The 27,697-nt window shown below is 42.2% G+C and overlaps 1 long non-coding RNA gene and 1 other non-coding gene across 6 annotated transcripts in view; both read right to left on the bottom strand.

The window, feature by feature from the left end:
* The window catches only part of LOC132024836 (uncharacterized), a 154,142-nt gene that overhangs the window by 44,572 nt on the left and 81,873 nt on the right, over nt 1–27,697 (bottom strand). For all 5 annotated transcript variants that reach the window (XR_009406326.1, XR_009406323.1, XR_009406322.1 and 2 more), the window contains exon 4: nt 23,766–24,442. This is a non-coding gene — a long non-coding RNA (uncharacterized LOC132024836). The remainder of the gene's footprint in view (nt 1–23,765; nt 24,443–27,697) is intronic.
* On the bottom strand, nt 6,246–6,348 carry LOC132025237 (U6 spliceosomal RNA). The gene has a single exon (XR_009406500.1). It is a non-coding gene; the product is annotated as a U6 spliceosomal RNA (small nuclear RNA).

The following is a 27,697-nucleotide window of genomic DNA, read 5'->3' as shown; positions in this document are numbered from 1 at the left end:
TTCAGACAAAGACAAATGATTTCACTTAAATGTAAAATGCAAAAAGAACCACCATCCAACATACAGAAAGAAGTAGACCAGAAAAACCGAGAACTGGTGGTTGTTAGAGGGAAAAGGATGGAGGGATGAGAAACTTGGGTAAAAGAGTAAGAGGTAGGGATGCCTGGGTGGCTCAGTTGGTTGGGCGACTGCCTTCAGCTCGGGTCATGATCCTGGAGTCCTGGGATCGAGTCCTGCATCGGGCTCTCTGCTCGGCGGGGAGTCGGCTTCTCCCTCTGACCCTCCTACTTCTCAGGCTCTCTCTCTCTCATTCTCTCTCTCTCAAATAAATAAATAAAATCTTTTAAAAAAAAAGAGAGAGTAAGGTACAAGCTTGCAGTTATGGAATGCCCAAGCCACAGGATGAAAGTTGCAGAATATAGATTCTTCTCAAATGCACACGGAACAGTCACCAGGAGAGATCCCACGGTAGGACACACAACGGGTTTCAGCCAGTTTAAGAAGCCCCCAAATTACACCAACTATCTTTTCCAGCCACAATGGTATGAAACTAAAAATCAACAAGGGGAAAGCTGGATAATCTACAAATAAATGTGAAAACTAAAAACACACACTTGCATAACCAGTAAGTCTAAGAAGAAATAAAAAGGAAAAATTTTTTTTAAATCGCAAAACAGATGGAAATGGGAACACAACATATCAAAACCTAGGGGATGATGTAAAAGCAGAGAATTTTATAGCAATGAATGCATCTATTAAGAAATCAGAAAGATCTTGGAGAGTCACGTCACCAAGATTGGTGAAAAGGTCATCCATGACTCCTCTCCCCCTCACAAGAACTCACAACTATTCATAAACAAGACACCCCTGAGATGTCAAGCCGAAGCACACTCAGAAACCTAGAAAGATTGGGGTGCCTGGGTGGCTCAGTGGGTTAAGCCTCTGCCTTTGGCTCAGGTCATGATCTCAGGGTCCTGGGATCAAGCCCCGCATTGGGCTCTCTGCTCAGCAGGAAGCCTGCTTCTTCCTATCTCTCTGCCTGCCTCTCTGCCTACTTGTGATCTTTCTCTCTCTCTCTGTCAAATAAATTAATAAAATCTTTTAAAAAATTCTTATTAAAAAAAAAGAAAAGAAAAAAAAGAAACCTAGAAAGACCACAGAAGAGGAGTAGGGGGCTACATGCCGACCATACTGGCCCTCCCCCAGGCCAGTTCGGCAGCACGCCATGAGAGGTCCCCTAAGCCTACAGTCCCTCCAGTGGGGAAAGAAAGCTCAGGGTAAATTTACAGCTCCCCCAGAATTATGGGTCACTTCTTCAGAGCCCCAACTCCAGTATCACTCCACAAAATTTTGCAGGGGTATGTGCAGAGCTTGACCACTGGCAAACTGATTGTGATGGAGAAAGAGGCAGAAGCTTCCAACAGCCAGCAGCTGGACCATGGCAGACTGAACTCCTGCCTGTGGCACTCCAACAGTCCCAACCAGGAGTCTGGCTCATCCGCAGAACCAAGGTGGTAATGTAGGCCATTTAAAGGTCTCAGCAGGATGCAAGTCCGCCCGACATGGAGCTTTGCCAGGCCTCGAGACTGGTCTGTCCCTGACCATTCAGGAAAGCCGAGTCAAGGCCTGGTCCATTGCTCAGTGTAGCTCCCAGGCCCACTGGACCGAAATGGCCCACAAGAACGCCCAAAAGCTGCGCAGCCCAAGAAGGCTGAAGCATGGGATGTGTCAGGCAGAAATGACAGTCGCCAGAGTACACTGATCATTCTACGCAGCCACGGAACGTGGGGCCCAGGTCGGCTTAGTCAAAACCACAAACCAAGAGCCTCATCACCTTGAAGCTCTTTGCCCCACTTTTCTCAGAAAGGGAAACTAATTCATGACCCTGCCCCCTGCAGAATGCGACCTTCGGCTCGCCTGATCAGAGATCCTGACCAGAGCACATGGGAAGCTGTGTAGCCCACTCAACAACCTGCTCACAGTGACTCCTGAACAGACAACACAGCCGATGGCTTTCCCTGTCTGCAGGACAAAACCCGTGCCCTTGTACGGCTCTGGAATTCAGTGCAGAGTCTCGCCTTACTCGGGTCTCCAACCAATGAACCGCGCAGACCGTGAGCCCCTTCCTGCTCCCTGATGGGAAAGGGAAGCTAATTCATAGCCCCACCTGCTACTGACTACCATAACTAGTCCCAACAAGTAGTAAACGTGACCTGAGAACCCAAGCAACTGCAGGGTCCATCGTACAGCCTTGCTTGGGAAAGGAGCAAAGCTAGCAGCCCTACGCAACAGTTGTCAGCTGCTGGCACCCCTTTTAGAGCTCAGGCAGTGGTCTTGCCCAAACACAGGGGAGAAGCGGTTAAAATGAAAAGTTTAAGAATTCTATTATAGCTATTACCAGTTTAAAATAGTTTTAAGATGTTCTAGGTAAGCTTCACTGTAACTATAAGGGAAAAGCCTCTAATACTTAACATTAAAAAAAAAAATGATAAAAAGCCAAAGGAAACAGATTTTAAAAGATAATAAAATCTTACCAAAAAAAAAAAAAAAAAAAAAAAAAAAAGACAGCAGGTTAAGAAATAGGAAGAATGAATCTACACAACAGCCAGAAAACAAAATGGTAACAGTGAGTCCTTATCAATAATCACTTTACTTTACATGTATAATTACTTTAATTATTACTTTACATGTAATCAATAATTAATTTACATGTAATAACTTAAATTCTCCAAAAGACGTGGAATGGCTTTATCCTTTAACACTTTAATTCTTATGTGTCAGGGTAGGTAACTTGATTTCATCATGTTTAGGGCTCTCTGTACTTCCTGGACCTGGGTATCTGTTTCCTGCACCACACTGGGGAAATTTTCAGCTCTTAACCCTTGAGTTTTCTGCCCCTTCTCTTTTTCTTCTCCTTCCAGTACTTTGATGAAGGAAATTGAAGTTGACACAAACAAATGAGAATATATATCATTCTCCTGTAGTAGAAGAATCAATATTGTTTAAATGTCCGTATTACCCCAAGCAGTCTGCAGATTCAATGCAATCCCTATCAAAATACAAATGGCATTTTTCACGGGACCAGAATAAATAATTCTAATCCCCCAAAGACACTGAGTACCCAAAATAACCTTGAGCAAGTAGAACAAAGTTGAAGGTGTCACAATCCCAGATTTCAAGATACACTACAATGCTATAGTAATCAAAATAGTATGGTACAGCCACACAAAAAAGGACATATAGATTAATGAGCAGGATAAGGGTCTATTCATCTATGACAAAGGAGGTAAGTGTACACAATGGAGAAAAGTGAGTCTCTTAAATCAAGGCTCGGAAAACCAGATAGCTACATGCAAAACGATGAACCTGGACCACTTTCTTATCGCATACACACAAACTCGGGATGAACTGAAGACCTAAATGTAACACCTGAAGTCAGAACATTCCTAAAAGAAAGCAGGCAGTAATCTTTTGTACCTAAGCCTTAGCAACATTTTTCTGACTCTGTCTTCTGTCTACGGCCATACAACCCTGAACGCGCCCGATCTTGTCTGAATCTGTCTTCTCAGGCAACGGAAACAAAAGCAACAGTAAACAATTGGAATTACATCAAGCTAAAAAACCTTTTGCACAGGAAAGAAAAAACCATAACAAAAAGGCAACCTACTGAGTGGGAGAAGATATTTACAAATAAAGTATCCAATAAGGGGTTATTATCAAAACTATTACAACACTCCTACAACACACCAATATAAAAATGAAATTTTTTAGGGCGCCTGGGTGGCTCAGTGGGTTAAGCCGCTGCCTTCGGCTCAGGTCATGATCTCAGGGCCCTGGGATCGAGTCCCACATCGGGCTCTTTGCTCAGCAGGGAGCCTGCTTCCTCCTCTCTCTCTCTCTGCCTGCCTCTCCGCCTACTTGTGATCTCTGTCAAATAAATAAATAAAATCTTTTAAAAAAATGAAATTTTTTAATGGGCAAAGGATCTAAACAGACATTTGTCCAAAGAAGACACACTGATGGCCAACTGACACACGAAAAGATGCTCAGAGTCACTAATCATTAGGGAAATGCAAATCAAAACCACAGTGTGCTATTGCCTCCCACCTGTGCAGATGGCTAGCGTGACAGAAAACAATCAGTAAGTGTCAGTGGCCACATAAGGAAATGGGAGCCTTCTTACATTGTTGGTGCGAATGCAAACTGGTGCAGCCACTAAGCAAAACAGCATAGAGTTTTCTCAAAAATTTAAACATAGAAATATAAAGGGTGCCTGAGGGGCCTGAGTTGGTAGAGTCTGCCTCTGGCTCTGTTCATGCACGATCCTGAGGTCCTGGGATCAAGGCCTTCGTAGGACTCTCTGCTCAGAAGGAAGCCTGCTTCTCCCTCTGCTTCTGCCCTCCCCTGCCAGCTCATGTTCTCTCTCAAATAAATAAAATCAAGGAAAGAAGGAAGGAAGGGAAGAAAGAAAGAGGAAAAGAAAAGGAGAGAGAGGGAGTGAAGGAAAAAAAAAAACTATGATCCAGCAATTCCACTAATGGGTATGTACCCAAAGAAAACAAAAACGCTAATTTAAAAAGATATACACATCCCTATGCTTATTGAAGCAATATTTTTTTATATTTTTCTTTCATTCCTCTCCTTTATTTTTCTGCTTTGAAAGAGATTTCGAGGGAGGGATATGTGTACCCTTGTATCAAGTCTTTAAAAGATACACAACAGGGCGCCTGGGTGGCTCAGTGGGTTAAACCCTCTGCCTTCGGCTCAGGCCCTGGGATCGAGCCCCGCATCGGGCTCTCTGCTCAGCAGGGAACCTGCTTCCTCCTCTCTCTCTCTCTGCCTGCTTCTCTGCCTATTTGTGATCTCTGTCAAATGAATAAATAAAATCTTTTTTTAAAATAAAAAAAAAAAAAAAGAAGAAGAAGATACACAACAGGGCACCTGGGTGGATCAGTCATCAAGTGTCTGCCTTTGGCTCAGGTCATGATCCCAGGGTCCTGGGATGAAGCCCCACATCGGGCTCCCTGCTCAGTGGGGAGTCTGTTTCTCCCTCTCCCACGGCACCTTCTTGTGTTCCCTCTCTCGCTGTACCTCTGTCAGATAAACACAATCTTTTTTTAAAAATTAAAAAAATATATACACAACTGGTTAGAATGATAGACATTAAAATGGCTTCTGAGTAAAGCAGATTGCCCTTCAAGATGTTGGTGGATCTCATCCAGTCAGCTGAAAGCCCAAACAGCAAGACAAGGCTGATCCACCACCCCACCCCCCTGCCCCAAGGAAGAGGAAACTTCTCCTCCCTGAGTTGTATTTGAATTTTTTTTGGCCTTTGGACTTCAACTGAAACAGCTCTTCTTGGGTCTCAAGCCGGCTGGTTTTCAGATGAGAACTACAACAATCAACTCTCCTGGTTTCCAGTTTGCCTACAGCGCCTCTTGGGACTTACTACCCTCTATTATTGTGTGAGCCAAGTCTTTTCACGCTGATAGGGGAGCAGACAAGTCCTAATCCATATATCCTAATCTATAAATTTATAAGCTCAACCTATATATGGATACCCATCCTACAGAGCTAGACCAATATCCATCCTATTGCTTCTCTTTCTCTAGAGAACCCTAATACTTGCTGATAAATATCAGCTGCATGGAAAGAATAGCTTGCCTTCTGAATGCTGAAGGGAAAAGATCCTCCCATTTTACACTTACATTTTGCCCTGCTCACACCTCACTTTTACACTAATATTTTCTTACACTAATATTTTAATACACTTTCTTACACTAATATTTTCTTACACTAATATTTCCTTACACTAATAATCCCAGTTTCTTTTTTAAAATTTATTTATTAAAATTCAATTACTCAACATGCAGCATATCACTAGTTTCAGAAGTAGAGGTCAGTGATTCATCAACTGCACTCAACACCCAGTGCTCTTCACATCACGTGCCCTCAGTGCCCATCACCCAGTCATCCCATCCCCCCTCCCCTCCCCTCCAGCAATCCTCAGTGCGTTTCCTATAGTTGAGAGTCTCATGGTTTGTCTCCCTCTCTGATATTATTTTACTTTAGTTTCCCCTCCCTTCCCCTATGATCCTGTTTTGTTTCTTAATTTCCACATGTAAGTGAAGTCATAGGGTAATTGCCTTTTTCTGACCTATTTGGGTTAGTCTAGTTCCGTCCACTTCGTTGCCAATGTAAGATTTCTTTTTCTGATGGCTGGGTAATATTCCATCGTATATATAAAAATTATGGAATGCTTCACAAATGTGGATGTCACCCCTGCGCAGGGGCTATGCTCATCTTCTGTGTATCATTCCGGCTGTAGTATATGTGCTGCCAAAGCGGTATTTTAAATCAATGAATGAATGCAGGGGTCCCTGGCTGGCTCAGTCAGTACAGCATGCAACTCTGTCTTGGGACTGAGTTCAGGCCCTATTTTGGGCAAAGAGCCTACTTTAAAAAAAAAAAAAAAAAAGAAAGAAAAAGATGAATGCACACACAGAAAACGTGGTAATAATACAATGACACATTATTCAACCACAAAAAAAAAAAAAACAATGAAAGTTGTCATTTGCGACAATATGGACGGATCTAGTGGTTATTATGCTAAGTGAAATAAGCCAGAGGAAAACATCTTGTGATTTCACCTGTAGGTGGAATCTAAAACAAAACAAGCAAAAAAAAAAAAAAAAAACACTGGACAAATACCAAAAAACAAAACAAGACAAAAACAAAAACAAAAAACAGGCGATAACTTGAGGCAAGAATGTGGAGGATGAATCCAATAGGTAAAGGGTATGAACTTCATGTTCTAAAGTAAGACACAGAGATGAAAATTACAGCATAATATGGTCACTAATATTGTAATTGAAATACTTTTACATGGTGATCTATGATAACTACACCTGTGGTGGTAAGCACTGTTTAATATACGCAACTGTTGAATCCCTGTGTTGTGTGCCTGAAACTATGCCAACTAAAATTTTTTTAAAAGCAGTTCAGAAAGAGACATTTATAGCCATAAACACCAGCATAAAGAAACAAAGATCTCAAACCACCTAACTTTATATCTTAAGGACTTAGAAAAAAACTAACCCCACAGTTGAAGAAAGAAGTAATGCAGATTAGAGCAGAAATAAGTCAAATACAGAAAAAAAAAAATAGAAAAAATTAACAACTACAAGTTGGTCCTTTGAAGGGATAAAATTACACTTTTAGCTAGACTAACCAAGGAAAAAAGGAAACCACAATGAACAAAACAAAATCATAAAGAAAAATGAGACCTCATAATTGTTAATACAGGAGTATAAATTATTATAATAAACTACTATGAACAACTATATACCAAAATGGAAAATCTGTAAGAAATAGAGAAAACCCTAGAATATATAACATACCAAAAAGGAATCCAGAAGAAATAGAAAAGCTAAACAGACAAAACACTAGTAAGGAGAGTCAACCATTAATCAAAAATCTCCCAAAGATTTTTGGCTAACTGAATTTAAATGAAAAAAATAAATTTTAGGGTTACAAACACTGGGGAGGGTATGTGCTATGATGAGTGCTGTGAAATGTGTAAGCCTGATGATCCACAGATCTGTATCCCTGAGCAAATAATACATTATATGTTAATGAAAATAGTTTAAAAAATAATAATAATAAAATACATTTTTAAAAAATCTTCCAAAGAAGTACCCAGGACCAGATGGATTCGCTAGTGAATTTTACCAATCATTTACAGGAATAATGCCAAAACTCCTCCAATTCTTCCCCCAAAAAAATTAGAAAGAAGGGAACACTTCCAAACTTTTTTTTTATTAAAGATTTTATTTATTTATTTGACAGAGATCACAAGTAGGCAGAGAAGCAGGCAGAGAGAGAGTGAGGAGGAAGCAGGCTCCCTGCTGAGCAGAGAGCCCAATTTAGGGCTCGATCCCGGGACCCTGGGATCATGACCTGAGCCAAAGGCAGAGGCTTTAACCCGCTGAGCCATCCAGGTACCCCCAACTTTTTTTTTTTTTTTTTTAAGATCAGCATCACTCTGGCACCAAAGCCATATAAGCACAATACCAGAAAAGTAAACTACAGGTCAATATCCCTGATTGAAAAGAGATATGAAGGGGCGCCTGGGTTTCTCAGTCATTAAGGCAACCCACAAGCAGGAAGGGTATCATAGGCCCAGAGGTCCTCCCCAAGGAAAGAGGGATTCAAGCCCATCTTCCACTGTGAGGACCCACATGGGGGACGTAAACCCCCCATAACATCTAGCTTTGAAAATCAGCAGAGCTTACGTCTGGGAGAGCTGAAAAGCTATAGGAAAGCGGGCCCACGCTCCTAAAGGGACAGCACACAGTGCAGAGGCAGCAGTTCCCAAAGCATCTGGGCCATCCATGTAGGAAATGTATTGACTAATTTGGGGCATGTGTTGGAGGGGCAGGAATCTACAGGAACTTTCTCTGGATGTGGAAGTGCTGCCAGGGGTCATCTTTCTTGCCCGCCTTTAGCCAAGCTGGCTTGACACTGGTGTCAAAGTTCTAACACTCTCCATCTACCTTTCTAGCACCCTTGCTCTGCCCGGGTGTTTCCTGCCCCACCCAATGCACCTACCCATGAAGGCGCCCCCTCCAAAGCAGTCCGCACTCTGGCATACATGGTGGGAAGCCTCAGCCAGACTGGCAACCCTCCAATGTGACTCCTTCCCTGGGGACAGGCCTGCCACCTAATGCCCACAACAGTCATGAATGGGCGTCTTGGACAGCTGCACCCAGGGCGAACTGCACTCCCCAGTACGCTCACAGCAGACACAGCCCGGTCTCAAAAGGAGGGTGTACGCACCACCCACAGAGGACAGCCCTGCAGTGCCTGTTCAAGTGACCCGAGGGGTTGTGATGTGGACCCCACAGCACACTTTCTCCATAAGGTCACTATCTTCAAGACCAGACGACAGAGCTACCTGAGTAAAATGTAGAGTGGAAAGTAACACATAGTCATACAAAATAGACAGTGCAATGTGTTCCAAACGAAAGCATAAGACAAACCCAGAAAAAGAACTATTCAAAATGGTGATAAGAAATACACCTGATAAAAATTTCAAGGTAATGATCATTAAAATATTCACCAAACTTGGAGAAAAGTGAATGAACTGAGTTCCACAAAAAGAAAGTATTTTTAAAATTAACAAGGGTGGGGCGCCTGGGTGGCTCAGTGGATTAAAACCTCTGCCTTCGGCTCAGGTCATGATCCCAGGGTTTCGGGATTGAGCCCCACATCGGGCTCTCTGCTCCGCAGGGAGCCTGCTTCCTCCTCTCTCTCTGCCTGCCTCTCTGCCTACTTGTGATCTGTCAAATAAATAAATAAAATCTTTTAAAAAAATAAATAAAATTAACAGGGGTGCCTGGCTGGCTCAGTCCATAGAGCATACAACTCTGGATCTCAGAGTTCAAAGTTCAAGTCCCACATTGGGTACAGAAATTACTTAAACATTTTAAAATCTTAAATAAATAAAAGTCTAAAATTAGAGAATATAAAAATCATTAGTAAGACCAATCAACTCCACTTACTTTAGTAAGAATTACATAATGTATAGAATTATCAAATCGTTATGTAGTGCAGCTAAAACTAATTTAACACTGAATAACAACTATACTCCTCCCGCCCCCACCAAAATTTTTAAAGTAGGCTTCACACCCAGCGTGGAGGTCAACATGGGGCTTCAACTCACAACCCTGAAATTGAGACCTGAGCCGAGATCAAGAGTCAGACACTTGACTGACTGAGCCACTGAGGTGCCCCCCCCAAAAAATTTTTTTAAGAACAAAAGCTGAAGAATACAGTAATTGAAATGAAAAATACACTAAATTATATCAATGGCAGATTAGAAGGTACAAAAGAACAGATTGGGGGTATGGAAGGTAATAGTGGAAATCATCTAAACTGAATAGCAAAAAGAAAGAAAAACATTTTAAAGGGGGGAAGGTTAAAGGACCTCTGGGACAATATCAAAAATACTAACATTTGCATTTTGGGGTTCCCAGAAGGAGAAGAGAGAACAAAGGGGCAGAAAATTTACTTAAAGAAATAATGGCTGAAAACTTTTCTAACAGAAACAGACATCGAGATGGAGAAATCACAGGGAGCCCCAAAGATAAATCCAAAGAGGTCCACACCAAGACACAAAATAATTAAAGCAGGGGTGCCTGGGTGGCTTAGTCATTAAGCACCTGCCTTTGGCTCAGGTCATGATCCCAAGGTCCTGGGATCGAGCCCCACATTGGGCGCCCTGCTCAGTGGGAAGCCTGCTTCTCCCTCTCCCGCTGTCCCTGCTTGTGATCCTTCTCTCACTGTGTCTCTCTCTGTCAAATAAATAAAATCATTAAAAATAAAATAAAATAATCAAAGCAGCAAACATGTAAGATATAGAATCTTAAAAGCATATATATATATATATATATATATATATATGCTGCCAAATAAATAAAATGTGGAAGACAAGAATAAAAATATAGTGCTTCAAAACAGACAATCATATTAAAAAATGGGCAGAAGATATGAACAGACACTTCTCCAATGAAGACAAAAAATGGCTATCAGACACATGAAAAAACATTCATCATCACTAGCCATCAGGGAGATTCAAATTAAAACCACATTGAGATACCACCTTACACCAGTTAGAATGGCCAAAATTAGCAAGATAGGAAACATGTGTTGGAGAGGATGTGGAGAAAGGGGAACCCTCTTACACTGCTGGCGGGAATGCAAGTTGGTGCACCACTTTGGAGAACAGTGTGGAGATTCCTCAAGAAATTAAAAATAGAGCTTCCCTATGACCCTGCCATTGCACTACTGGGTATTCACCCCCACCCCAAATATACAGATGTAGTGAAAAGAAGGGCCAACTGTAGCCCAATGTTTATAGCAGCAATGGCCACGGTAGCCAAACTGTGGAAAAAACCAAGATGCCCTTCAACGGACAAATGGATAAGGAAGATGTGGTCCATATACACTATGGAGTATTATGCCTCCATCAGAAAGGGTGAATACCCAACTTTTGTAGCAACATGTAGCAACAGGAGATTATGCTGAGTGAAATAAGTCAAGCAGAGAGAGTCAATTATCATATGGTTTCACTTATTTGTGGAGCATAACAAATAGCATGGAGGACAAGGGGAGTTAGAGAGGAGAAGGGAGTTGAGGGAGATTGGAAGGGGAGGTGAACCATGAGAGACTATGGGCTCTGAAAAACAATCTGAGGGTTTTGAAGGGGCAGGGAGTGGGAGGTTCGGGGAGCCAGGTGGTGGGTATTGGAGAGGGAACGGATTGCATGGAGCACTGGGTGTGGTGCAAAAATAATGAATACTGTTAAGCTGAAAAGAAGTTAAAAAAAAGAACTAGGCAAAAATATATATATATTTATATATATTTATATTTATATATATTCATAGATTATTAATATAATATGTATTAATAATGTATTGTATTATTAATATATTATATAATTTGATATGATTTAATTTGTATATAATAAAACATATGGTATATATAATTTATATATATATATTTTTATATATTATATATACACATATATTTTTTATATATATACACACTATATATATATATATATATATATATACACACACACATTTTTAAAAGTTTATTTAAGTAATGTTTATATCCAGTGTGGTGTCTTGAACTCATGACTCTGAGATCCAAAGTCAGATGCTCTTCAGACTGAGCCAGGCAGGCACCCCTAAAAGCACTATATATAGGGGCGCCTGGGTGGCTCAGTGGGTTAAGCTGCTGCCTTTGGCTCAGGTCATGATCTCAGGGTCCTGGGATCGAGCCCCGCATCGGGCTCTCTGCTCAGCAGGGAGCCTGCTTCCTCCTCTCATTCTCTCTCTGCCTGCCTCTCTGCCTACTTAAGGTCTCTGTCAAATAAATAAATAAAATTGTAAAAAATAAAAATAAAATAGACTATGATATACCTAGTCTGTTTTTTATGACAATAGTAACCACAAATCAAAAAATAAAGACAAAGGAATCCAAGTGAAACACTCAAGAAGAAAGACATCAGGAGCGCCTGGCTGGCTCAGTCGACAGAGCATGCAACTCTCAGTCCTGGGGCTGTGAATTCGAGCACAGAGCTTACTTAAAAAAGAAGAAAGACATCAAATCACAAGGGAAGAGAACAAGAAAGGAACAGAGAAGAACAACAAAACTACCAGAAAACAATGAACAGAATGGCAATATGTATGTATATACCTATCAATATTACTTTAAATGTGAATGGACTAAATATTCCAATCAGAGGTAATAGAGTGACTAAAGGGATAAAAAACGAGGGCCACCTATACGCTATCTGCAAGACCTGCTCTTCAGACCTAAATGCTCATAGTGACTCAAAGTGAAGGGACAGGAAGGTATTCCATGCAAATGGAAATGAAGAAAAACTTCAGTAGCAGAACTTTCATCAGACCAAGTAAACTTAAAAACAAAATTGTAACAAGAGACCCAAAAAAGTGCATTTCATAGTTTGCACCCACTTCAGCTTCAGCTGTCCTGCCGGGGCTCCCTCCATGCAGAGAGGCCTAGGTCCCGCCGGCTTGCACAAACTTCAGGTGTTTGACCAGGGCATCCTCTGCATGGAGAGCCTTAGGACCACCCCAGTCCACACCCACTTCAGCTCTGCCATCCCACCAGGGCAGCCCCAGCAGCTGCCAGCCAGCCAAAGTCACCAGGCACAGTCTACACAGGGGAGGACCATTCACAAGACCATTCAAGTTAAGGAGAAGGAGGGGCGCCTGGGTGGCTCAGCTGGTTAAGCCTCTGCCTTCAGCTCAGGTCATGATCCCAGTGTTCTGGGTTCTAGCCCCAGGTTGGGCTCCCTGCTCAGCGGGAAACCTGCTTCTCCCTCCCTCTTTGCCTCCTGTCTCCTACTTGTACACACACACACTCTCTCCCTCAAATAGAGAAATAAAATCCTTCAAAAATAAATAAATAAATAACAAGTTTAGGAGAAGGAGCAGTTCCACCTAACTCCTAGAAACAAATACAGAAAGTCAAGCAAAATGGGGAGATAGAGCGGTATGCTCCAAAATAAAGAACAAGACAAAAACCTCAGAAAAAGAACTAAATGGAACAGAAATAAGCAATATGCCTAATGAAGTCTTTTTTATTTTATTTTATTTTATTTTATTTGACAGAGAGATAGAACACAAGCAAGGGGAGTAGCCAAGGCAGAGGGAGAAGCAGACTCTCCACTGAGCAGAGAGCCTGACATGGGGCTCCATCCCAGGACCCTAGGAACATGACCTGAGCCAAAGACAGATGTGTAACCAACTGAGCCACCCAGGGGCCCCTAGTCAAGATTTTGAAGTATGATCATTACGATATTCATCGGACTGGAGAAAAGAGTTGAAGAACTCAGTGAGAACTTCAAAAAAGGTAGAAACTGTAAGAAAGAACCAATCGGAGTTGAAGAATACAGTAACTAAAATGAAAAATACACTAAAGGAAATCACTAGATTAGCAGATGCAGAAGAACAGACCAACGTCTGGAGCACAGTCTGGAAAGCACCCAAGGTGAACAGCAAGAAGAAAAAAGAATTTTAAAAAGTCAGAATAGGCTGAGGGATCTGCTGGACACCAATAAGCAGATGAACCTCTCATTACAGAAGTCCCAGAAGGACAAGAGGGAGCAAAAGGGGCAGAAAACTTATTGGAAGAAATAATTACTGACAACTTCCCTAACCCTTAGAAGGAAACAGACATCCAATATCAGGAATCACAAAGAATTCCAAACAAGAGGAATCTAAGGAGGTCCACACCAAAGCACATAAAAATTAAAATGTCAAAGTTGATGCTAAGTCAGATAGAATAAACAAATGCTGTATGATTTCAGTTATAATGTAGAATTTAAAACACAAAAAAAGGAGTAAACAAAAAGCAAAACCAGACCCATAAATACAGAGAGCAAATTGATGGTTGCCAGAGAGGAAGAGGTATGGGGGGGATGAGCACAATGGGTACAGAAGATTGGGAGAGACAGGCTCCCCATTATGAGATGATAAAGTCCAGGGGATAAAGGGTACAGCATAGGGAATAAAGTCAGCGATCTGGTGATAGCATTGTATGGTGACAGACGGGAGCCACACTTGTGGTAGGCACGCACAGCATAACATATGGAAGTGCTGAGTCACCATGCTATACGGTTGAAACTAATAGGATACTGTATCAACGTACTTCCATTAAAAAAAGAGCATTACACAACGATAAAGGGATCAATCCAACAAGAGAATTTCATGATTTTCAATACCTATGTAGCCAACATAGCAGCACTGAAATATATAAAGCAAATGTTAATAGACATAAAGGGAGAAAATAACAGTAACACAAGAAGAGAAGGGAACACTCCGCTTACATTATCCGGAATGGATAGATCATTCCGACAGAAAACCAATAAAGAAACAGTGGCTTCAAATAACCCAGGAGACTAGAGGGACTTAACAGATATACACAGAACATTTCATCTAAAGGAAGCACAATACACATTCAAGCACACGGAGAACGATCTCGAGAATAAATCACCTGGGGCCATAAAACAAGTCTCAATAAGTTCAAGATTGAAATCTCATCAAGCATCTCTTCATGGAGGTTAAACAATGGGTCACTGAACAATATAGGATGTCAACGAAGAAATCACGGAGGAAATTAAAAAAATACTTCGATATGAATGAAAATGGAAATGACATTTCAAAATCTTTGGGACACAACAAAAACAGTTCTAAGAGGAAAATGTTGGGGTCAAGAGCGGTTGGCACCAAAATGTGCCACGTTCGCATACTGATTATTTTAAATAAAATTACTTAAGAAACAACCCATATGAAGACACTCAGACACTCCTCAGTCCACCCTGAGGCAAGAAACTAAAAAGCAGTTCACAGAATTCAACATCCACTCTTAATTAAGAATTCGTGTGTAGGGGTACTTAGGTGGCTCAGGTCACAATCCCAGAGTTCTGGGATTGAGTCCCACATCTGGCTCCCCCTTTTTTAAAATTAAATTAAAATTTTAATTAAAAAATTAAAATAAAAAATCTTTTTTAAAAATTAAAATAAAATCAGAAATTAAAGAAGTTACAATCGCACTACAGAAACACAAAGGATTCTAAGAAACTACTACAAAAAATTACATGCCAACAAACTGGACAACCTGGAAACTGCTAAATTCCTAGAAACATACGCTCTTCCAAGACTGAAACAGGAGGAAAAAGAAAATCTGAACAGACCAATTACCAGTAAGGAAATTCAATCAGCAATCAAAAAACTCCTAAACAAAGTCCAAAATCAGATGGCTTCTCAGGTGAATTCTACCAAATATTTAGAGAATCGTTCATATCTAGTCTTCTCAAACTCTTTCAAAAAATTGAGAAAGGAACTCTTCCAAATTCAATCTACAAAGCCAGCATGACACCAATGTCAAAACGAGACACATTATAAAAGAGGAAATTACACCTCAATATCCCTAATGAACAGATACAAAAATTCTCAATGATACTAGCAATTTTTCAGCGGAAGGATCATTCACAGCAAACAAATGGGATTTATTCCAGAGATGCAAGAATTGTTCACTATCTGCATACTGATCAGTATGACACATTACATTAACAAAATGAAGGATAAAAATCATACAGTCAGAGTCTGGGTGGCTCAGTGGGTTTTTAAAGCCTCTGCCCTTGGCTCAGGTCATGATCCCAGGGTCCTGGGGATCAAACCCCGCTTCCAGCTGTCTGCTCAGCAGGGAGCTGCTTCCTCCTCTCTCTCTGCCTGCCTCTCTGCCTACTTGTGATCTCTGTCAAATAAATAAATTTTTTAAATCTTTAAAATAAATCACACGGTCATCTTGATAAATGCAGGAAAAATGTTTTGACAAATTAAACATCCATCATAATAAAAGCTCTCAACAAAGTGAGTATAAACACACCTCAATATAATGAGGATCTTATAGGACTAATCCCAGTTAAACGTACTCAACACTAAAAGGTTGAGCTTTCCCTCTACAGTCAGGAGCAAGATGAGAAAGTGCACTCTCGCCAATTTTGTTTAACATAGTACTGGAAATCCAACCCACAGCTATCAGACAAGAAATAAAGAAATTTATTAAATCAATAAAGAAGTAGTGTATCTACCACTATTTGCAGATGATACAGTATTATATTTAGAAAACCCTAAAGACTCTACCAAGAAACTACTAGAACTGATAAATTCGGTATATTTGCAGGGCACAAAATTAACTTACAGGAATCTGCTGCATTTCTATACAATAACAGCAAGAGAAATTGAGAAAACAATCCTATTTATAATTGCATCAAATAGAATAAAGTACCCAAGAATAAATTTAACCAAGGAGGTGAAAGGCTTTACTCCGAAACTGGAAGACATTGATGAGAGAAGTGAAGAGGACATGAAATGGGCAGATAAGCCATGCTCGTGGATTGAGCACGCCCATACTACACAAAGCAACCTAAAGAGTCAAAGAAATCTTATCAAAATATCAATAGCATTTTTCACAGAACAAGAACAAATAATACTAACATCTGTTTGGAACCCCATGAGACCCCCTAATGGCCAAAGCTATCCTGAAAATGAAGAGCAGGGCTAGAGGCATCACATTCCCCAATTGCAAGCTATACCACCATGCTATTATCCTCAAAACAAAACTGGTACAAAAACTAAACCCATAGATTAATCCAACAGCATAGAGAGCCCAGAAACACCCTTATATGGCCAACTAATCTACAACAGAGGAGGAAAAACAGGCAATGAGAAAAAATGGTTTCTTCAACAAATGATGCTGGGAAAACTGGACAGCTCATCCAAAAGAGTAAAACTGGACCATTTTCTCACGCCATACACAAAAATAAACTCAAAATGGGGTGCCTGGGTGGCTCCGTCGGTTAAGTGTCTGCCTTCGGCTCAGGTCATGATCTCGGGGTCCTGGGATCGAGTTCCGCGCTGGCTTCCTGCTCAGGGGGGTCTGCTTCTCCCTCTCCCTGTGCCCCTCCCCTGTGCCTGTGCTCTCCCTCTCTGACAAATAAATAAAATCTAAAAACAAACAAACAAACAAAAAAAAACCCACAAAATAAAAAACTACCTCCAAAAAAAGAAGGAAAGAAATCAAGGACACAAGCATATGGAAATTACACCTTACTCATGGATGGGAAAAAAAAAAAAAAAAAAGGTTAAAATATCCAACCTATGAAAGTCACCCATAATGCAATGCACCCCTATCAAGACTCCGATGAAACTTTTTAAAAGTAGAAAACACAGTCCTACAATTCGGTGGGATTACAAAAGACCCCAAATAGCCAAAGCAATACTGAGAAAGAAGAACAAAGCTGGAGAAGAACAAATCCTGAGAAAGAAAAACAAAGAACAAAATCATACTTCCTGATTCCAGACGGTCTGGAACAGATGTAAAAACAGACACAGAGACCAATGGAACAGAATCAAGAGTCCAGAAATAAATTCATGCATATATGGTCAACTAATATTTGACAAGGGAGCCCAAGATGGAGAAACTGTATACTAACATGTAGAAGAATAAAATTAACTTTAATCTTGGGGCACCTGGATGGCTCAGTCATTAAGTGTCTGCCTTTAGCTCCGGTCATGATGCCAGAGTCCTGGGATCAAGTCCTGCATCGGGCTCCTGAAGCAGGAAGCCTACTTCTCCCTCTCCTACTACCCCTGCTTGTGTTCCCTCTCCGGCTGTGTCTCTGTCAAATAAATAAATAAATAAAATCTAAAATAAACAAACTAATTTTTATCTTAATCAAGAAAAGTCAACTCAAATACTGTAAAACTCCCAAAATAAAACACAAGGACAAAGCTCCTCAACATTGGTCTTGGCAATGATTTTTTTAGACTGAACACCAATAGCACAAATACCAAAAAAAATCAACAAATAGGGCTACATCAAACTTGACTGATTCAGCACAGCAAAAGAAACAATTAGCAAAATGAAAAGACAACCTACAGAAAGAGAGAAAGTATTTGCAAAACATGTATCAGATATGGGGTTATTTATCCAAAAAAGGTAAAAAATGCACAAATCAATGACAAATAATTCAACTTAAAAATGGGCAGAGAAATTAAATGGAGATTTTTTTTCAAAGAAGCCATCTAAATGGCCAATGGACACAAGAAAAGATGCTTAACATCTCTCATTATAAGGGAAACACAAACACAAACCACAAGGAACTATAAGCTCACACATGTTAGAATGGTTATCATCAAAAAGACAAAAAAGCAGGTGCTGGCGAGTATGGGGAGAAAAGGGAAAGCTTGTACACTGTCGGTGGGAATGTAAATTGGTTCAGTTTCTTTGGAAAAATAGTACAAAGTTTCCTCCAAAAAAATTAAAAATACAACCGCCGTATGATCCAGCAAACCCACTTCTAGATATATGGGCAAACAAAATGAAAACAGGGTATCAAAAAGATATACGCACTGTCATGTTTACTGGAGCGTTGTTCACAATAGCCACATAGGGGAACAACCTAACCCATTGATCTGTTGATAGACTGTTAATGAGATGCGCCATATATATGCAGTGGAATATTACACAGTCAGGAGAATGAACAAAATCCTGACATGTGCAACATGGAGGCCCACTGAGCACATCATACCAGACAAAGAAATACTCTACTACTTATATGCGGAGTCTTTAAAAAAATCAAACTTAAAAAAGAAGAAGAAGAAGGACACCTGGGTGGCTTAGTGGGTTAAGTGTCTGCCTTTAGCTCAGGTCATGATCCCAGGGTCCTGGGGTCACGTCCTGCATCAGCCTCTTTGCTCAGCGGGGAGCCTGCTTTCCCCTCTGCCTGCCTCTCCCTCTGTTTGTGCTCTGACAAATAAATAAAATCTTTAAAAAATAAATAAGATGGTATTTGCAGGGAATGGGGGATAAGACTAATAGTGTTTAAGGTTACAAACTTATAATGAGTAGTAAAATAGCTATGCTATATATGCTATATATATATATGCTATATTAAACAATATTGTACCATAAATATGTGATGTGATAAATATCATTATAACAATAACCATATAGATGTATCAAAATAACAGGACAAAAAGCACACCTTAAACTTATTCAATGTTAAATGGAATGGCCGCAAATTTGGGGGCGCCTGAGTGGCTCAGTCATTAAGCATCTGCCTTTGGCTCAGGTCATGATCCCAGGGTCCTGGGATTGAGCCCTGCATCAGGCTCCCTGCTCGGCGGGAAGCCTGCTTTCCCTCTCCCAATCCCCCTGCTGTGTTCCTGCTCTTGCTGTCCTTCTCTGTCAAAAAAATATTTTTTTTAAAAAATAAAATAAAATAAATAAATGTCAAATTTTCCATTGAAAAGAAGAAAAATACTGGTACAGTGGCATAGTAAAGACTCAGGACATTTCATAGAACTGATTAGATCAATAATCATTATTTTGCACCTTAACAAAATGCATTATATGCAATTTCAAAAGATAACCTGAAATACATCAGTTTTACATAAAAATGTGATCGGAGTAAAACACAGTTCTTCTAACCATAGGTGAAGGCGGGGAGGAAAGGGGACATCTGTGCAGTGGTGGCGGAAACGTCAACTGGTGCAGCCACAATGAAGAAGAGAAAGAAGGGTCTTCAAAAAATCAGAAATGGGGGGTGCCTGGGTGGCTCAGGTCATGATCTCAGGGTCCTGGGATCGAGCCCCACATCGGGTTCTCTGCTCAGCAGGGAGCCTGCTTCCCCCTCTCTCTCTGCCTGCCTCTCTGCCTACTTGTGATCTGTCTATCGAATAAATAAAATCTTTAAAAAAAAAAATCAGAAATGGTCCAACCTATGACTCAGCAAGTCTATTTTGGAGTATTTACCCAAAGGAAATAAAACCACTATTTCAAAAACTTAGCTGTACTTCCACATTCATTGCCGCATTCTTTACAGTACATAAGACATGGAAACAACCTATCCGTTGATGGACGCTGAATAAAGCAAATGTGGTATATATGTACCCTCCCCCACACACACACAAGTATTATTCAGCCATGGAAAGGAAATCCTACCATTTGCAACAACATTGACGAAACTCAAGAGAGCATTATGTTAAGTCAAAGAAGTCAGACATAGACAAACACTGTGTGGGATCACCTCTACATGGTCTAAAAACAATCTAATTCACAGATACAGAGAACAGATTGGTGGTTGCCAAAGGCTGGGAAGGGGTTCCAGTTAGAAGATAAATACCGCAGTGACCACGGTTAGCAAGACCCTTTTGGGGGTTTGGAAAACACTACGAGAGCATCTTAAAACATCTTAACATCTTAGAACATCTTAAAAGTTCTAATCACAAGAAAATAAACACGAACTCTTTGAGGGGACGGATGTTACTAAATAGTGGTAATCATTTCTCAATATCTACCTGTATCAAATAATTATCCCATATGCCTCAAACACATTCTGTGTCAACTATATCTCAATTTTTACGAACATAAAAAACATGTGTTTCCCTTCTTCTGCTTACTTTGGGTTTAATGTGCTCTCCTTTTCCATTCTCAAGGTGGAAACTAAGGCCACGGATTCTACGTCTTCCTTCTCTTCAAATACAGGCATGCAGGGCAGTAAGTGTCCTCCTAAGTATGATTTTTGTGGCAACCACAAATTTTGGTAGGTTAGGCTTTCATTTTCTTTCTGTTCGAGATATTTTCTGAGTTCCCTTAGGATTTCTTCTTTGATCCACGGGCCAGTTAAAAGTGTTGTATGAAGGGGCACCTGGGTGGCTCAGTGGGTTAAAGCCTCTGCCTTCGGCTCAGGTCATGATCTCAGGGTCCTGGGATCGAGCCCCACATGGTGCTCTCTGCTCAGCAGGGAGCCTGCTTCCCTTCCTCTCTGCCTGCCTCTCTGCCTCCATGTGATCTCTGTCTCTCTCTCTGTCAAATAAATAAATAAAATCTTTAAAAAAAATAAAAGTGTTGTATGAAGTTTGCAAATTTTTGATAACTAAGAATTTTCCTGTTCTTGGACAAAATTAGATCAGTGCTGACAGGAACTGGATTTACTACAAAATCCCTACAAGGGGATTTACTACAAAAGGGGCACGAGGAAACTTCTGTGGCGATGCAAATACTCTTTGTGATGTTCGTTATGCACCTGTATACACTTTTCAAATTTCATCAAATGGAACACTTAAAAGATAAATAATGTTCCTGTTCTTAAGTTCTCTTTTAATTCCACTATGATCAGAGAATATACTTTTTATGACAAATCCCTTTAAATTTATTGTTTTATGGCCCCGAATATAATCTACCTCGGTAGACGTTCCACACGCTCTCAAAAAGAATGTGTTTCTGTTGGGTAGAATGTTCTATGAATGTCAGCTAGGGTAGTTGTTTATAAGTCTTGTGCAGGTCTTCTATATTCTTAATGATTTTCTATTTGTTCTATCAGTTATTTTAAAACATACCATAGGGCTGTACGGGAAGGCAGAGGGTGTGAAGGATGGGCCCATCCTCACTCCCCAAGGCCACCACATCATACAGAGTTCCAAACTGCCCTTACCAGCGGATGCCCCACAACAAACGGTTCCATATCACAAACGCCTAGCCACAGCCGTGCACATTTCTCCTCGCACTTTCTCTTCATCTTGTCCTTTGAGTCTGACAGTTCCGCAAGTCCACAGCTTTGTTCACCCGCCCTGGCTCTGTCCCTTTTAGCTATCACACGCGAACACGACACCCATTCCCCCAGCCACAGAGACTGGAGCCGAACCAAACAGCGAGGAATTCTGGATTGCCTGACTCCAGGCAGGTGTCTCCTGTAAATGTAAATTGGTCCTTCAGCAAAAGTTGATGAAGCAATTATGTACCATGTGCAAGGCCTAGTTGTGTCCTCCATAGAATGATCTTAGATTATTTCCACTTTTGTCACAGGAAATCAGCTGAAATTCTACCCACTTCTGACTTAGCTCTGGATTATTCAATGGAACAGATACATGAAGAGCAGTCAATGCTCGATTACCCTTAAAATGTACGCCCCATGCCTTCAGAGTAGGACAGTTCAAAGCGGTCATGTGTCATTCCATGAATTCATGTGACAAGTCACTAAACTTCAATTAGAAAAACACGGGGTCTAGACCAAGCACAGGCTGCACACCAGGAACATCTCCAGAAGAGGTCAGAACATCAGTATTTCACAGTCCCAGAACCAGCACAGAATAACCACGCTCTACCTCCATTTTTTATTCTGCTTTTTTTCTTCTTCTGGCCAAGCAGGGGAGTCCTTAGCATGACCAAGGGCAGGGAGATCCCTTTGCATCCGCATAAGCCCTTTCTTCTGATTGGAAAAGATGAGAACGTCAGGAAACTGTGTGTCCACCACGTCCTGCTGGGATCTTGGCTACGGAGCCCAACGGGCAGGTGAGAGCCAGCCCTGTTTCCTGTGTACCCCCGAGAAGGCCACCAAGAGGATCCCTCTGCCTGAAAATGCACTGGCAGTCACAGCAGTTCATTCCCGTTTTGACCACTTGAATAGCTGTTCCCAATGGCTAACAGTACAAGAAGGCTTGTGTCATTCAATTCTAACTTCATCTCTATCTGCAAGATACTTTATGCAAACAATGGAAAGAACTTCCCCAGAAGTCAAACAAGAACTGCAAATGTCTATCTCCGCAGGAGTTATTTATGTAACATTGCACCCTGTGGTCCCGAAAGAGAGGCTTATCGTAACTGGATTTTTGACAAGCCCCCCCTTCCAGTTTATTTTCCTCCTAGTAGCAGGGCAGTGTAGAACAGCTTTGAACACCGGGTTTCCATGTCCGATGTAAAAGCAACAAGGTTATCTATAAATTATGGACTTAAACACTGGCATGGCCTCTTATATGAAAGATGAAAAAATTCTATGACGGGAGGAAGTTTAGAAGGTAGAGAGTTTATGGACAGTCACTTATAAAGTACTACATTTTGGGGGGCCACTTGGGCAACTCAGGCAAGCATCTGACTCTAGATTTCGGCTCAGGTCATGATCTCAGGGTCTTGAGACTGAGCCCTGTGCCAAACTCTGTGCTGAGCGGGGAGTCTGCTTGGGATTCTCTCTCCCTCTGCCCCTCTTCCTGCACCGCCACCCCAACCCCCACAGCCATGTGCTCACCCTCCAAAAAAAATAATAATAAGTACTACGGTTCTTAGAAATCTTAGGGGTCACCCATCCATTGGTACCCATGATTTTGTTACATTTATAAAAATGGGGTTTTTTGTTACATTTATAAAACATTTTTTGTTACATTTATAAAAACACGACAGTCAGCATGGTGATGTGAGGATACAGCAAATCAACACTCCTAGAAATAGCCCCATTTGGTCACCTGGAAGTATTTCTTCTGATAAATAAGAAAATGTTAACAGTGGTTCCCTCTAGGGAAGAGCTCTAGAATTGCAGGGAAATGTGGACTGGAGGAAGGGAAATCTTTACTTTTCATTTTACAAACTTCTGCACTGCTTAAATGAGTGTTGACCATGAGTTACTTCACTTACGAAAATAAAAACGAGGTACGACTATGAGTTTTGAAATGGGAAAACCTGTCAATTCCATGAAGGCAGTAGATCATAGTAATATGCAAAGGAACAGTTACATTCATGTATATATACATATTTTACACACATATTTACATAGATATCAAAAAGCAGAAAAAACGACCTGTAAAAATCGACCATAACTTGGTAGAACTTACCTCTGAGGACGAGAGCAGGATGGAGAGTTCTTCTCTAGTCTTCCTTCTTTGGCTTTTCACAAGTGCATTTACTTATGTGTAACTTGTATAATGTTTAAAACAATAAAATGGGGGCACCTGGGTGGCTCAGTGGGTTGGGCCTCTGCCTTCAGCTCAGGTCGTAATCTCGGGGTCTTGGGATTGAGCCCCGCATCAGGCTCTCTGCTCAGCGGGGAGCCTGCTTCCCCTTCTCTCTCTGCCTGCCTCTCTGCCTACTTGTGATCTCTGTCAAATAAATAAATAAAATATTATTTAAAAAAATAAAATGGGGAGAATTTTTGTAAAATCTTTCCTCCCTGTTTTGCAAGCTGTCTGCTTCCTCCTGCTAACAGCACTCTGCAGGACTGATCCTAACTCATCTGATTCCGACAGGCTTTCCAATCACCGGATCCAACCCCCTGAGTCAAGTCAGGGGTAGGCCCGTGACCCAAGACAGGCCAATCAGTTTCTCTCTCTCAGAAGTTTGAATTTAGAGCAGAAACACGTGGGGGCTGGAGGCATCTGCAAGTGAGTCAGCCGAGGACAGCATCTTCAAAGGCTGCCCACGTGCCTCTGGGGGCTGGTAATCAAGTTTCTTTGGCACCTGTCCTTCGCACTGTTTTCTCAAGTCTTCCTTTATGTGTCCTTCCAGTAAATTCCTTAAAAAAAGAGAGAGAGAGAGAGAGAGAAGAAAAGCACATGGAGGTAGACAGTAACAAATTCATTGAAATCATGAATTCAGGATGGATCACAGTAAGTCCATGTTTCCTATAGGGCATTCAGGAGAAAATGTCTAATAGACTGTTGGCAAGCTGTATTTGGAACTCAGCAGAGAAGAAGAATTGATGGCACAGAGTTAAGAGGTGGGAGCATAGCCCGAGCATGGGATCTAAGAAGACAACAGTCAAGGATAGGACTGTGGGAAACACCACCGTTTGAGGAAGGGGAAGGCGTGTGAGACACTGCCACCGGCCCACCGTGGTTGAATCTGGGGAGCTGTGCCGTATCCGGTCCTTCCCAGACCTTGAAGGGAATTCCTCATGCCTACCTACCGACCGGCATTGTTTGCACGGTTCACAGTGACGGCACGCACACGACGCCTAGTCCTTGTAACACAGAGACAATGGAGCTAGGTACCCAGTGAGAAGCTGTACCCAGGACAAGACGCTAGATCCAGACCTGTGAGCGATGAAGGATGCTTTTGCAACCACTTAAGGTGAAACAACCTATGAGTTTCTCAGGGACCTCTTCTGTCATATCCGTAAGGGTCCACACTTCGTGACAAAGAGTGGGGGGTCCTCAAGAGAACGAGAACAGAAGAGCCCCTCCTGTTTGTCTTCAGAGGTCCCGTCCGGGCACTGGATCGCTGGTGATGCAGCGCACCTGTCAGTGACCGCTAGAAAAGGCTGCAGGTGGCACAGGGCCTTCCCCCATCCTCTGCCGAACTATGCTGTAAACATCAGAGGTCACATGCGAGGAAGCCCACAAACACGTCAAACCCCGAGGCTCTCAGCCTCAGCCTTAACTGTACATCGGAATCAGCTGGGACAGTAGAAAAACTTGATGACTCATCGTGCCACCCCCATTCTGATTTAATTGGCCTGAGGCGGGGGAAGAAAGCGTGGCTCAGTCAGTGAAAGGGCTGCATTTAGCTCAGGTCATCATCCCAGGGCCTTGGAATGGAGCCCCTGCTCAGCAGGGAGCCTGCTTCTCCCTCTCCCTCTGAACTTCCCCCACCGCTCCTGCTCTCTCATGCCCTTGCTCTCTCAAACAAATAAAATCTTTTTAAAAAGAAAAAACAACTCCTCAGGTGATGGTAATGTGCAGCCATGGTTAAGAACCCCTGAATAAGCCTATAAACATCGAGCTTCATCTGTGTTACAATGGCCTGTACAGTATATTTAAATTTAAAATTTAGGGGACGCCTGGGTGGCTCGGCTGGTAAAGCGTCTGCCTTTGGCTTGGGTCATGATTTCAGGGTCCTGGGAGGGAGCCCTACCTTGGGCTCCTTGCTCAGCAGGGAGCCTGATTCTCCCTCTGCCACTGCCCCGCCTCGTGCCCCCCCCATAAATAAATAAAATATATTTTTAAAGAAAATTAAATTTAAAATTTTTTTCTAAAAATTAAAAATTAGTTGCATGTACCGCAACCATCCAGATTTCAGTGTTCTGTGGGAAGATCGGTCCACAGTTGGCCTGTGCTCCCACCGGACTCTGTTCAGCTGCTCTGGGTTGCAGCCACGCCTCATTCCCAGCATTTTCTCGGCGCTCCCCAGCCCTCCCGCCCTCCCCGCGGTCACCAGGGCACAGGGCCAACAAGCCGTGCTGCTTATCGTCCAGCTTGTGCTGTGGGTCTTCTTGTATCAGTGTCAGCAGAGGCCAAACAGTCCTTATCCCCAGGACTCCAGCAGAAGCCGAGGGGAAAGGCGGCTCAGGACGCCCAGGAGGCGTTCCCAAGGGCCTCCGCCCGCCCGTTCTGGCACCCGCCAGCCCCCCTCTGTTTTCCCAACAGGAGCGCCCCGAGACACTTCACAGCCTGTATGCCAAAGGGCTAAGTGAGAGATCCCAGCTCCAAGGACCTGAATCATTAGACAGCTCTTCAAAACAAAAGAAAGCTACATTAAAAAGGCAAGAAAAATAGGATTCACTATGGCTCCAGAGAGGGAATTCTAGAAGTAAGGAAGTGCAGGACGTTTGGGGACGTTTGTATCCATTACAAGGGAGACCGATTAACAGGGAGCTGTCCTGTGGGGTCCAGAAGTGCCCCCGGAGCCAGGAGAGCAGGACAGGAAGGGAGAGATTCGAACTGTGGGTGTGGAGGGCGGCGTTGCTCCACAGGCAGGTGGGGGCCAATATAGCCACGTTTCTATTTGAGAATCTCCCTTTCAAGCCTGCCCAGCACGGGTACTCTCCTCATCTGACTCTGGCTCTGTGCAGACTGTCCTCTCAGGCCGCTCTTCTCTTTCCTTCTTGCCCTCTTCTGTCTGACCAGCTCCTCAGGGCTCAGGCCTCAAGGACTCAGGCCCTCATCAAACCCTCTGGGAGGGCTGAGACACTGCCATGTGCTCCTACAAAACCCTATAAGTACCCTATTACAGCACTTATGTGGCTTTTTAAAAAAGATTTTATTTATTTATCTGACACAAAGAGAGAGGCAGTGAGAGAGAGAATACGACCAGGGGGAGTGGGAGAGGGGGAAGCAGGCTTCCCGCCAAACAGAGAGCCCAATGCAGGGCTCGATCTCAGGACCCTGGGATCATGACCCGAGCCGAAGGCAGACACTTAACCACAGAGCCACAGAGCCACCCTGCACTTATGTGGCTTTTGTAGATACTTTTATCTTACCCCTCTCCTCCCCAAAGTCAACTCAAAATGGATTAAAGACTTAAATGTTAAGACCTAAAACTAAAACTCCAAGAAAGAGGAGGAAAGCTTTATGACATTTGTCTCGACAATGTTTTCTTGAATATGACACCAAAAAGCATTAGCAACAACAGCAAAATTAGTTAAGTGTGACTACATCAAACTAAAAAGCTTCCACACAGCAAAGAAAACCATCAACGGAGTGAAAAGGCAACACCCCCGGAAGGGGAGAAGATGTTGGCAAACCATATATGTCTGCTAAGGGGTTAATTCCTGAACTATATAAGAGACTCCTAGAACTCACTAGCAGAAAAAAGGAAAAACAAAAACAAAACCAACAGGATGCCTGGCTGGCTCAACGGAAAGAGCCTGTGACTGGAACTCTGGGTTGTGAGTTTGAGCCCCACACTGGGTATAGAGATTACTTAAAAATAAAATCTTGGGGGGCGCCTGAGTGGCTCAGTGGGTTAAGCCGCTGCCTTCGGCTCGGGTCATGATCTCAGGGTCCTGGGATCGAGTCCCGCATCGGGCTCCCTGCTGAGCAGAGAGCCC

The sequence above is a fragment of the Mustela nigripes genome, chromosome 9 (assembly GCF_022355385.1).
Source record: "Mustela nigripes isolate SB6536 chromosome 9, MUSNIG.SB6536, whole genome shotgun sequence".
NCBI classification, from domain to species: Eukaryota; Metazoa; Chordata; class Mammalia; order Carnivora; family Mustelidae; genus Mustela; species Mustela nigripes.
The sequence above is the reverse complement of the archived record's forward strand: the minus strand, read 5'-3'. Positions and strand labels throughout refer to the sequence as shown.